The sequence below is a fragment of the Drosophila biarmipes genome, chromosome X (genome assembly GCF_025231255.1).
Source record: "Drosophila biarmipes strain raj3 chromosome X, RU_DBia_V1.1, whole genome shotgun sequence".
NCBI classification, from domain to species: domain Eukaryota; kingdom Metazoa; phylum Arthropoda; class Insecta; order Diptera; family Drosophilidae; genus Drosophila; species Drosophila biarmipes.
Genome location: NC_066611.1, coordinates 15,296,381 through 15,309,916, shown reverse-complemented (window position 1 = coordinate 15,309,916; position 13,536 = coordinate 15,296,381). Strand labels below are relative to the sequence as shown.

Below are 13,536 nucleotides of genomic sequence, written 5' to 3'. Positions count from 1 at the left end.
ACTGTATAATGTAAAAACTTTTGCCAAGCCCGAAAATCCCCAAACTTCATCAAAGATGTATGCAATGAATTTCGTAAACTAGTCCAAGTCAAAACGGCAGCGCAACTTTATTCCCTCCATCGAATAAATTCTATATATACGAGGATATACAGAGGGATATATGCGATGGGATATCACCGGCCACTGTGAGACGTCGGCGTCAGCGGCTAATTTTAATCACTGGAAATTGAATATTTCCCATTGATTTCTCGCGTTCGAACATATTTTTTCGACTCGTTCGTGCGTTTTCCATTCATTACCATATATGCGGCTAGTAATATTCAATGAATTATGCCCGATAACAGTTGTATGCTAATTGCCAAATTCAATTACGATAAATTCAATGGAATATCACGCCCACCTGGACGGCATTTTTGCTTAATTGGGTTTTTTCCCCACACAAGCCGGGCACTGCGATAAAGGAAAATGGATGAGTTGGCTGTCATTTCTCGTCGTTTCGATATAATAGAAATTATTAAACTGACAGCTGCCACTGTGGGGAAATTAAAAATAACAAAGTTATAGAACTCAGCTGGAAATAATGCCCTTTTCAGTGAAATTAGGTTATCAAACTACTACTACTACTCGCAGAAAATGTGAAATATTTGACTTTCTTTCACAGTTTTTAGAGGTGTTAAAACAAGGAATATTTACAAAATATAGCAGACAAACATATTCTAAATTATTAAATTATCAAACAAAACAATGTAAGGTCTGAAAATCCCAACTACACAGAGAAAGGCAGTGGGGGAGCCCAATTTTAAACAAACTAGCAAATTAAAAGCATAGCAAATTAGATTACCTTTTGGCAAACAATTATGGCAACTAATTGGTGTAATTATGCCCCTGTAATTGAATCTAAAATTTGACAAGCTAAACACAATTTGTGAAAAACAAAGGCAGATGTCAACTAAAAAGTGCCAAATATGTGAAGGAATTTTCATAAAATTCCAACAAAGTGAAATATTTCTCTAGTTCTCAAACAAATCAAAAATAACAAAATTCCAACGAGATTTTGGGACTTGCAAAAAATGATGTGGGAAAATACTAATAAACTTAGACCATAATTTAATCATCGCGAAATGTTTATAATTCGAAGCCTTAAAATCTGGCAGAAAGAGAAAGGGTCACAAAAATCCAGGGAAAGTCGTAGAAGAAAAACTCAAAGGACGAGAGAAAGTTGGTGAAAAGCAAAAGTTAAACATTTCTGCCGCTTCCTGTCTGTGTTTGAGTTATGGGTTTTGTCATTTATGCTCATGCACTTGATAACCGGAAGTTATACAAAATGTAAATGTTGCTCCACACACAAAGCTCTACATGTATATATATATATCTATATAACCACTTAAATATCTGTATATTTAGACAGATTGCTCATTAACTTTGGACCGAGTTTATAGACGATGAAGTGTGGCAATTGTTTTTGCCACGAGCTTTGCCCTTCCCTCTCACCATCGATGCCGCCTGAGGAGCGTTGGAAAGCCGAGTTTTCCTTTGCCATTTTCCACCCCGCTGGCCTTTTTGCCGGCGCTTTCTTTCTTTTTTTCCTTTTGGTATTTGCCATTTTGGCGCTACTTGAATTTGATTTGCCCGTTTGGGTTTCGGCGCACAAGTCAAAGAAGTTTTCCCATTGCCGTCTGTCGCACACTCGCCTCAGTTGACAGACAAACTTTCCTAATTAGAAATAATGCACCCCACACTGGCGCACACATGAGGGGTTTTCGGTTGGCTTTTCCGTGGCGGGAAATTCTGGCTGTTTGTGTCTGTGTGTGCTTCTGTCAGGATAAACGAGACAGGCGATGAAAATCTCCAGAAACACGATGGCTGAGACAAATCCAAGTGGGTCTTGATTTATGGGATTTGCAAGGGGACTTGTATTTTTTTTGCACAATTGCTTGCGAAAATATAAATGATATTTCACTTCAGAAATATACTTTTTTAAACATTTTTAAGCAAAGCCAGGACAAGCAAACAAACTCCAAAGATTTGTATAGTTCGTTTGCGACATATTTGCTGGCTTGTTTAATTAAACGGGAAGTATAGTAAATGAAAGTGAGTCATTTGGGGAGACAAAAATTAATGCGCTTTTCCGCTTGTGTAGGTTTTCCATTTTGGGAATACGTTAGAGATGGCACAAATATTGTCGATAGAAACTAGACAGAGATTTTAAATAAATTTTCAATACATATTTTTACCAAAACCTTGACAAAATATATAAAAGTTTTCTAATATTGTAGGAATGCAATACAATACTTCAAGCGATAAATCCTACGGTTGCAATGAAATAGTTTAACTTATTTAAAATATCGATAGCTTCAGTGATGTCTTTCGATATCTTTTAATATTTTAAGATTTTATTTAGGGCTTTCATTGTACTTAGTTTTATTAAAATACCGATAGCTTTAGTGAAGTATTTCGATATCTTATTTTATTTAAATTTCGAGTTTTTTATTTTAATATTTTAGGTATGCATTTCGATGTTTTGTAATGCTGAACCGATAAATGTCAATCTTTTAAATCTTCGATAGTTTTAGTGAAGTGTTTAGATAAATAATTTAAGTTTCTAAAAATTTCGAGAGTTTAAGTGGTTCATTTCGATGCTGTGAATTGTTTGAACGAAATATCAAACGTTTCTAGCGACCCACATTTTTCGCCGTCTATTTTCATGGCGTGCATGAAAATGCGGGCACCTGCCTAAGCAGCTCACAAACACAGACAAACCTGCCCGATCACATACGTATGTGATTGTGTGTGTGTGGGGGGGAAACTGTGGAACCTGCTTTTCCAAGCCCAAAAATGCAATTAGACGCATTAGCGGATTGCGGCCATGACAAGCAAATCTAAGCGAAAGCAAAAGCAAAGACGAGGCCGGAAGATTTGTGGCTTTGGCTGGCTTTTCCTACTGGGGTTTTCCTGGGGTGGCTTTGGCTCTTCTTTTCAAGCGAGAGCCAAGGAAAATTGCCATGCATAAATTGCCGAAAATTTTCATTTTGACATTTAATTAAATCACGCGAAATTGAAATGGAAATGGAAATTTGTCGTAACCAAGAGGAAAGTGAGAGAGGAGAGGCGGAAAAAAAGCGAAAATAGCAGCAAGTCAACCACAAATGTCGCTGCCTAATTAGTTGCCAACAAACGGCAGCAAATAAAATTCGTTTGTCATTTGCATTTCGGGTGACGTAAATCGACAAGAAAAAAGAGGGGGAAAAAAAAAGAAAAACAATCAAATTAGAAGGACAGTTTGGGCGGGGGAGGAAGGACATTTGCCCAACACAAATACAGACACATTACACATTATCCCCCCGGAACTCCTGACCCCGAGGGTCCCATCAAATATTTATGTCACTCACAGACCTCCGAAAATGGAGAAAGCGGCGGAGGAGGACGCAAATTGAAATCAGCCTGAAAATTAGAAGGCCAAATTGACAATGACAACAACCGGGGGACAGAAAGAGTAACAGGAAAACTAAAGAGACCTTCATTCCACAGGTTAATACCTTATAGATATTTAAGGAGAATATGCTGAAATTTAAATTGTATCTTTAAAAATATTTCTCGTTTTTAATATTCCTAGAACCGATCTGGATGATAAATAATCACACAAAATAAGAGTCGTAGCCATGGAGCCACCATTATTGCCATTGATTTTCATTTTTCACAAATGCGGCCAATAATATTTTCCGGACTTCATACAAACCCATTTAAACTGTCACCTGAATGCATTGCGATTCCGACTCAAATCGCGAATTACACGCTGCTATATGCCGCACAATTTATGGCCATTTTATTTTGGCCGGTCATTTCATAATTTAATTGCCAATTTTCAATTGATGTTAATGTGCTCGTTCGTTCTTTCAGTTCACTTTGCCGTTTATTCGGTTTCTCTCGGTTTCTGTTTAGTGACGTTGGCAATAGAATTCAATTATTGCTTGTTGTGGTCATCCAGCAAACACATAATGCACAGGAAGAATTAAAGGATCGTATAAAAAGATTGATTTAAGTTTTAAAATATATTTAAAATCAATGCAATTGAAAAAAATAGAAAAAATATCAGAAATCTCCTTTCAAAATGCCAAAAAGTATGCAGTTGTTTCAATGACATGCATTTTAGTTATTTAATAACAATTTTTGTACATTTATAAAGAAAAAATTAAGATTTTTCTGGAATTGATAAACATTATTTTACTTAATTGCATGCTCACTTGAAAGAAGTAAAGAGAAAACTATAAATCTTTTATAAAGCTGCTTAAAAGTATGCAATGGTTTTATTGACACCTCGAATTTACACATTTTAGCTGTTGAATAATAATAAGGTTTATACAGAAGATTTAGATGGAAATTGGAATTGGAATTTTGGAAAATATTCACAATATTGTAAATTGCAATTTCGCACACGTGGACCTTCGTTTAAAATGCATTAATATTTTTTCAAGTGCAGCTGCTGTCAACGGTTGCATGTTGCATGCGGCGGCGGAAGTTGTGTGTTTCAATAAATTACCGTAAATGTTCGCCCGCCATTTATATGAATCAAGCGAGGCATGGCGCCGCTTAAAGCTGCCATTCAACTGTTGAACCGCCCCTCATTTTCCCTGATTTTTCCCCCCGCGCCAACGTAAAAGTTGCTTCTCTTTCTGCCTTGTTTCGACTATAGTAAAAATAAAAAAAAAATAAAAGCCGACAGGAAAAACAAAAACCTCTTCCTTTTTTTGTGTTGGTCTGTGGCCAAATGCAAATTCAAGTGTGCGCATAAATCCAAAAGTCCACTACAAAAATGAAAAACGATAAACTGAAGGTGAATGGCAGGGTACAAAAGGGGTTGTACTATATGTATATACTATGTACTATATACATATATACCGGCGATTGAGGATGATGCAGCGATGACTGCGCTTTGTGGTTTATTTCAGTTCAAAAGCAGCAGCAGCAAAAAAAAAAAAGAAAACACACCAAAAAATAAATTTGATTTTATCCTCTCGACTTTTTTGCGGCGACTGCAACTGAAGTTAAAATTGTAAAAAGTTGCGCCGCTGCTTTGCCCGCTCTTCCCGCTTTCGCCGCCTTTTGTTGTATTGCATTTTCATCTGTAATTACATTTTGTATGGCTGAACATTTTTCGTCCTTTCATCATCGTCTTTGCGTTTCTGCATCATTAGAGGGAGATGTGGCCCCAAAAAGTGGGCAATACTTTTTCCAGCCCTGCACCCTAATGAAAACCGAATGGCAAATGAGCAAAAAAATATCTTAAAAAACGAGCGAAAGGAAGGGTCAGTGCAAAAAATATAGCACTACAAAATGAGGAAAAAAATGGGAATGTAGTCCATTATTTATTGAACTTGCACAATGCCCTTTAAATTTGTTTTAAAATATTACTTATATATTTTATTGAATATTAAGTCTCATGACCTTTATTTTACTTGTAAATATATGTAGGTTGAAAAATAAAAATATACATAACAATTTTAGTAATAAATAAGTAAATAAATATTATAATAATATCATATACTTAGTACTTTTAAAAAACATATTTTTAGACTTTTCATCCAAAAAATGTATATTTATATGTATAAATATTTTCTTATATTTAATACCTTGACATAAAAACTTTCTCTAAAATCTTAAAGCTTTTTAGGAGCCTTTTTTAGGTACCTTTAATATGCATATATTTTTTTTCGAAAGTACCCTTGGCTACCCTATTAAACAAAAAAATGAAGTGTAAACAATGCAGCCGGCAGCATCAGACTGCCACCAATTGCAATTTGCCGCTGCCGGACGTTCTGAGCGCGTCTCAAGTGGCAGACGCAGCCCTTTAGGTTGCCTATCTGCCCCCCTTCCCACGCCCATGTCGCCGTGCTGGCTCCATTGCAACCAAGCCCCTGAATGACTAATGGATGGCACAGCCCGAATGGTTGGGGCTTCGGTTTCGGTTTTGCGGCGGCAGTTCCTCTTGTCTAGTCAGCTTTAAAGTTGGCCAAAACACAGGGGTCGCAGGTCACGGCACTTTAAGACAGTGCCTGCGCTCCATGCAGCGATTATGCATATGCAAAAAACAAACTAAAACTGAAACCGAAACCGAAACCGACTAGTGTCGCCCCTCCTTGGGGTCTTAGCCGGTGTGTGTGTGTGCTCTAAGGTTATAAATATAAATTAAGCAAATGTGTTGTGTAAATTGCTGTTGTCTTTTCCCTCTCCTCCCGCCACCCAAACGGTTGCTCCAAAAGTGGCTGCAAAAATTACGAGATGCAAGTACAGATACACTCAAAAAATGTCGGGTTGCTTGAGAGAATAATGGGCTTTAATTATAGGAAAACAAAAATATTATGAAAAAAAAGTAAGTTGTTTTATACGGAAATTACATTTACTTTACACACTAAAAAAAAAAACAGGGTTGCCATCTTGATTTAAGAAGCACCTATGATGTTCTAGTGGTTGTTTTAGTAAAAATGCTAATATTTTAGTTTGCTTGTTCTAAAATAGTGTGAATTAATTAAAATAATTATTTTATTTAATTTTAATACCGCCTAAATTCTTTAATTCTGCATTTTGAGTTGTGGCGTTATTTCACTATTACCCGGTTTTTTTTTTACTTCATATATGAAAATAGCTCTCAATAAATTCTAAGCTCGTTTTCCCAGTGTAAAACCAACAGATGCAAGGCAATTTCAACGGCATGTGTGTGCGTATACACTGATACCACAATATTTGCATATCATATGCATAAACACACGCGACAACCCTGGACGCATGAAACCCTAGACCGAACAGCAGACTCCCCGGCAGCAGACAATTGCAATTAAGTTGGGCGGTATGTGCGTGTACATCGGTGCGTTGGCTTGTGGAATAGGATATCTGGGATATAGGAGCGCCTCTGTTGTCTGCGAGTGCCACAAGTTGCAACAACATGTTAGTTAGCGTCATGCCACCTGAACTTAGTCAATCAGTCAGTTTTTGGTCCATGGTCATGGCATTAGCCACAAGGCAAAACATTTTGGAGCCCCAAATTGCCAGTTGTGTCAACATTCCCAACATGTCCTGCATATGTTGCTGGTTTGCTGCTTTGCTGCTGCAATTCCAGTTGCATTGGTCAAACCTATATGCGAGTAACAATTATTTGCCGACAATTGGCAAATATTTGTCGAGTATAAGAATTATTATTTAAAATAATCTTGTGCCTAAGGAAGCCCATAGGTTTAGGGTTTTTCAACAAACTAAAAGAAGGGCATTTATAATGGGCGAAGGGTTTTGATATAATACTTTACATTGCATTATATATAAATATTTTTCACAGCTAAGCATTCATAACTGTTTGAAATTATATTTAATAGGTTTTTGTACGAAGCTCTTGTACGAATAATCAATAAGCTATTAAATAAATCTTTAAGGCCTATAGAAAATAATATAATTTTATTTAAATATCACATCAAAACCCTAATAATATTTCATATAATATATTTTAAAATATATATTTTTTTCTAAAGGCCTCAAAAATTAATTTTATAACATGTTAATATTCCACGACACAGGTATTTTTTCTAGCACTTAAAAAATGCCATTCCGTTTTATTTTGTACGTGCATTTAAATGTCGGTGGAAAGATCCTTTTTTCCGAAGACTTGAAAAATCAAATGGAACGCATTGGTTGTTTGTTTTAGGGATTTGGTTGCTGCTTTCAATCCATTTTAAAAGGTATTTTAGGAAGCTCTTATCAAAAAAATCCAGAAAAACTGTTAGCAAAACGAAGTTGGAAGTTTTTAAAGGCACTTTAACTATGCTATATATGTTAAATATATAAATGTATGTTAAGTAAAGTTCAATAATAGAAAAAAAAGGGGAATGAAAATAGCCATTATGCGGGAATCAATCGGATTGCAGCTCCCTCGATTGTGATGATTTGGCTCTGCTTCATTAATTATTGCACTTGGGTTCATTGTCTAAGTCCACACACACACACGCACACACACGATGGCAATTACACACGCACAAACACACAGATACGAACGCACACACACAGAGACGGGGCAAATACAATTGCAATTTCCTGGGCTCCATTGCTGTGTGCACTTTTCACTTAATTGCACACAGTTACGCACAGGGATAAAAAGCGAGGAAGGAAGTGTGCAGGAGTGCTGGGAAAAGCGCGGAGGAAAAGGCACTATTCAAATCATAAAATTAGCGCACTTACACACAGACAGAGGCAGCCACACACACAGCGAAATCAATTAAGATACAAAAGCGCTGCCCGCCATTCGCAAACAACAAAAGAAATGGACGAAAAAAAGGAGCCCAGTGCGGGTGGTAAAAAAATGCGGGAAAAACCCTGTGAAATGTGCGGGGAAAATTCTGTATTTTTTTTTTTAACTGCATAACTTGCGGCACACCGCCCAGGTGTAATGGTGTGCGTGGCCATACATACTCGTGCATATATACAAATACAAATATATAAAGGACTGATATAAAATGCAAATGCTTTAATTAAAAGCTTTGCAGCTTCGTGGAAGCGTGGCGCCAAATTGCGTGGGCGTTAATACCCGAGTGGGAGTGGCACTAGCCAGTGTTGCATAATGTTTAAGGTTTAAGTAACACAGGCACCGGGGGAAAATTATGGTTGCCAGGTGGGATTTTTTATTTTTTTTATTCCAAAAATGAAAACCAGAGCTGGAAACTAATTATTAATGTTAGTAACTCACATAAAGTCAACCAATATTTATTTTTACGTTTAATTTATTTTTAATTTGTCTGCCAAATAGCTTGGCATTTGGCTTTTCTTCCATTTAAAAGGTTAAAAATATATTAGAAAATATGTATTACAGTGCATTGCCAAAGCGTCAAGCTTGTCAAAAACGATGAGAAAAATATATGGAAAGCGGTGCTGCGCAAAAAGCATGGGGAGTTTGGGTTGGAAAAAGATAGGAAAAACCGAGCTAGCTGACACACATGTTTGTTGTGATTTTTATTGCATACTTTCGAGCGCCCAGCAATTTATGCAAGATTTTCAGCAATTTTCCCTTCCCGCTCAGCAGCTTTCCTGGTTTTTCCACTCTTTTTCCCCCCGCCCGTCTATTTTCCTCCTTTTTTTGCCGTGTTTTGCATAAATTGTGATGCTATCACTACCTGCCACCAGCTGCAAAGTTTCACCCTTGTGGCACAACTCATAATAGCCGAAGATTATGTGTGCGCAGCGGAATGTACATACTCGTACTACAAGTGACGTCAAATTTAAGGAAAACTTGTCAATATCAGAAGTTTCTTAAAAAGCACGTGGAGTCCAAGGGAATTCCCCAGGGGCAGGAAAAATATTTTAGAAAATCTGTCAGCAAAAACTAAACAGCAATTTGAAATAGTGTGAGAGTTCCTGAAAACAGAATTTCATTTTTCAGATTTAAAGGTTTTATTTTGAAATAATCATATATTAGTTATACCCCTGAGGAAGCTCAAAGTGAAACATAATTTTGAATATATAATTCAAAAAAAAAAAATATTACTTTAAAAATAAAATTCCCAAAAAATAAATGTTTTAACCTAAAAAAAAACATGATAGCAATTCCCTAGAGGCTGCTAAAATAACATTTTCCCTCCCTAACTAATTTTTATAAATATTAAGTTTTTGGTTAGCCAATTAAGAACCGTTGCAAGTGCGCAAAAATGTGATAAGGACATTTTCCCTGGATGTGGTTCCACTATGCGCCTGGTGTTTCGCTGGGGCCTAAGAAATTACATAATTAATTGATTGCAACATGATACTTTTCCGCTCCACACCCAGTGTTTTCCGATTTTCCGCCCCGTTCCTGTGCGGCAACTAATAACAGCAAACAGGAATGGCAGACAAAGTTTTGTGGTGGGTACAGAGCGATGGCGACTTCATTAGGCAGCCGCCTCTGTGATGACAGGAAACGAGATGCGAGGTCCTTCTAGTGGGTTTTCCCCAAGGGGAAGAGTTCAGAGTCAAAGCTGCAAGTATATGCCAGCTATTAGTGTAGATGCACGGGAAGAAAAGTCGGGAAAAAACTTTCAAATAAACAAAAAAACATGATTTTTTCCAACTTTTATAATAAATACCTTCAAATATTGGTAAATAAATTAAATATATAAAATCTAAATATTTGAAAAATACATATTAAATTTCAATTTTTTTTTTTAATCTTATTATAAATAGCAAAATATTGCTTTGAAATACAAATTAATCCTAAATTAAAAAATAATTTAAGTGTTATTTGTATATTTCTTATATCAATTGCCTTGACTTCAAGCCACAAAAGCAAATAATATATATTAAATATTATTAATTTTATTGAATAAAATAAACCCTTTTCTCTCGGTGGATCTAGTGTGTGCTGCGTGTAGGTAAATCGCGCCAAATGAGTTGGCAAAACTGCAGAAGCAATGAGCATTCACATTCGGGTAGCAGAGTTTGTGGTGAAGAATGGAGATTGGAGAATGGGGAAAGTAGAAAGCAGAAAAGAGAAAGGAGAGGGAGAAAGGGCCAGGAGAAAGGCTAATGGGGAAAAGGACACTCTGCGTCGGCATACAGCATTTTTATCATGCTCAACTAATTGCAGGGCACCGGAGTACAAACTGGGTGCCGGGAATCGGATCAGAATCAAGAGCGTTTGCCAGCCAAAAAGGACCAAGGACCTGGGGACCGGAGCCCCGAAGGACGAGCAGCCACGAGCCGCTCAGCAGGGCGCCAGCAGGTCCTGTTTTTGCGCGTGTGTGCGGTGCACACCACACCGCCCCCCACATAACATAAATTCTCATAAGCGTAATGCCTTGAAATTGGAGCAAACTGTGATAGCACTAGACCAACTTACACACCCGATTCCAAACCACCACTATTATTACTTTCCCCACCTTCGCCCATCCTTTTCGCACGCTCCTCATTTACTTATCTAACCGAACAGGCGACACAGTGACATGCTGTCCCTGGGAAAAGCATGAAGAGCACAAGCGTTTAAAATATTTTAATTAAGGACATTTTACAAAATTTAATTTCAAGACAAAATCTATATTTTCCTAAGTGGTAACAACAACATCAGTTATCACATAATGCAAATAAAAACACTTTTAAATACCTATAGTTACAATATACTTTAACAAAATCCATCTTTAAAGTCCAAATACACCCAGATAAAATATCGTTGATTGCAGTCTACTGACTTTAGTTGAGTATAAATAAATATAAAAAGTGTGGCCGTATGGTGAAAATAATATGGTATATATGGTATATGTAAGGACTAAATATACTAAAAATTCTTTAAATACAGTCTTTGACTTATTTTAAAGTCAATAGACTAAATTTTATTAAATTATAGTTTTTGAGTTTTTTCTTTTTAAATATAAATTGTGGCCATATGATAAATATGGTATGGTATCTATGGTATATTAAAAGACTAAATATACTACAAATTTGTAAAAGAAAGATAAACTGCTACACGGATAGTCCTTAAAATAACATTAATGAACTAAAATTTAGTAATTTATATTTTCCGATTTAAATGCATACATATAAACTGCTTTATGGGAATAATCCGTAAACTAACGTCAATAGACTAATATCTGGGTATTTATTTTTTCTGTAAACTTAAATAGGACCGATTATTAGAATCATTTTTCATGTTAAATATTTTTTTAATATCCGTTTTTCCGATATTTATCTGAGTCACCGCCCAATAGTACTTAATGCTTTAAATTAAGTTGTAAATTTATATGGCCGACCGTTTAATGTGTTATTTTCAGCTACGTTTAACCAGCAATCCCCGACCACTGTGTCGCCACAATGAGTTATTGAAATTGCAAGTTGCCGGCCCTGTTGCCGTATCTCTCCCATCCCCGTTTATCACCCCGTCTGCCCCGCCACCCCATTCGCTTTAATGAGCTCCATGGTAGCCCTGTGCCTCGGTGCTGGAGGCCTTAGCGGAATTAATAATGCCCATATATGAGGAGGTCGGTGCCAGACGGACTTTCTCATCTCGCTTCCGGCGGCGGAGGAACTTTAGGTTTATTTTACCAGAAAACTTTGATTTTTGTTTTTCTTATGTTAGCTCGTTCGCTGATTTTATTATAAATAATAATCAACTTGAGGCGGGCTAAGGAAAACAACAACAAATGTACATGTACATAAATATGTATAAAAATGGTGGGGGTAGGGGGGGGTGAAAATCAATAACCACCCGGGCCAAGGAAAATTTACATACACCATGCCAGAAAAACGGGGGATGGTATCATGTGGGAGTGGGTGATGAAAGGCGTTGGGTGGGTGTGGGTGTGGGTGTGGTGCACCTCAAGGTTGCGCCGCAAAATATCTTCACATTGTTTTTGCATCTTTTTTCCCCTTATTTCTTCTTTTTTTACTGGGTAGGTTTGGAAAATAAAGGAAAACAATGGAGGTTTGGGGGGCAATGTTTGTTGGTTCCGGAACAAGGGCAAACAAAGGCGCCCAATAAGCGGGTCTCGAATATCCTTTAGAAGCCAATGCGAAGTTTAATATCCTCGCTTTATTTGTAACGAGAAAGCAATTAAATTTCACTTTGGGGTCAATCGTTGTTTCAACTGAATTGAGTACAATTTTTATGGAAAAGTTACGTCTTCCAAGTACTGTAAATCCCCCTTTCTTTGACCCATTGAGAGTTAAAGTCAAACATTTAACCTAACCATTCGATTTAAAATTTTAAAGCCTTGTGCACATTGTTTTCCCCCAAATTGCCCTCGTTTATTGCGCTCAAATACAATTGATTTCATTTAAATTGGCCTGTGAAAAGGCAGCTTTATATAGAATGCATTCTGTTCCAGGGGGGGCTGAGGTGAAACTGATTAGGTTTTCATGGCAAAATCGCTTGAACTTTGTTACACTTTTCGCCAATTATTAGTTCAAGGCAATGGAAAGCCTTGCACATGTCAGCCGAATGCTGAATAAATGTGCCAAAGTCTACATATGTACGTACATCTGTGTACAACCAAGCGAAGTAGGGGCCTGTGGGGAGTGCGATTTCATCGTCATGTGCAGGCGTTCACTTGGTAAATTATGACTAAGAGCTGAAAATAATTGGCATTGCTAACCGGGCAACAAACAGCAGTATAACCGAGTATTGAATTCCGAATTCCGAATGGTTCAGTTAGCGCTTTATTTGCTCGCTGGGAGGTGAAGCAACTGCCAAGTGACCTGCACCCGGAAAAATATCTTTTAAAAATGAGTGATCATTAAAAAGGTGCTTTGTTTTCAGTTTTTAAGTGCCCTGCTTTCAGTTTTTAATGGGAGTGCTTTTCATTGGGATATATGGGAGATTTACTCGATATACGAAGCTTAACAATTGCCGTTTCTATGATTTTACTGCTTTAGTTTTTGCCCAACTATAAAGAATTTTTTTTAATAATTTTTATAATATTATAATATTAAAGGTCGATAGTTTAAAGCATTTTTATCGACAATTAAATTTTTTAATATATTTTTGGATAGAGATAAACTCTTTATAGGAAGCTTTTTTAAATGCCATTTCTTATTTCATTT

The 13,536-nt window shown here is 36.7% G+C and overlaps 1 protein-coding gene across 10 annotated transcripts in view; it reads right to left on the bottom strand.

Moving 5' to 3' along the window:
* LOC108032084 (neurobeachin) overlaps positions 1 to 13,536 on the bottom strand; it is a 191,716-nt gene that overhangs the window by 118,748 nt on the left and 59,432 nt on the right. The window lies entirely within an intron of this gene.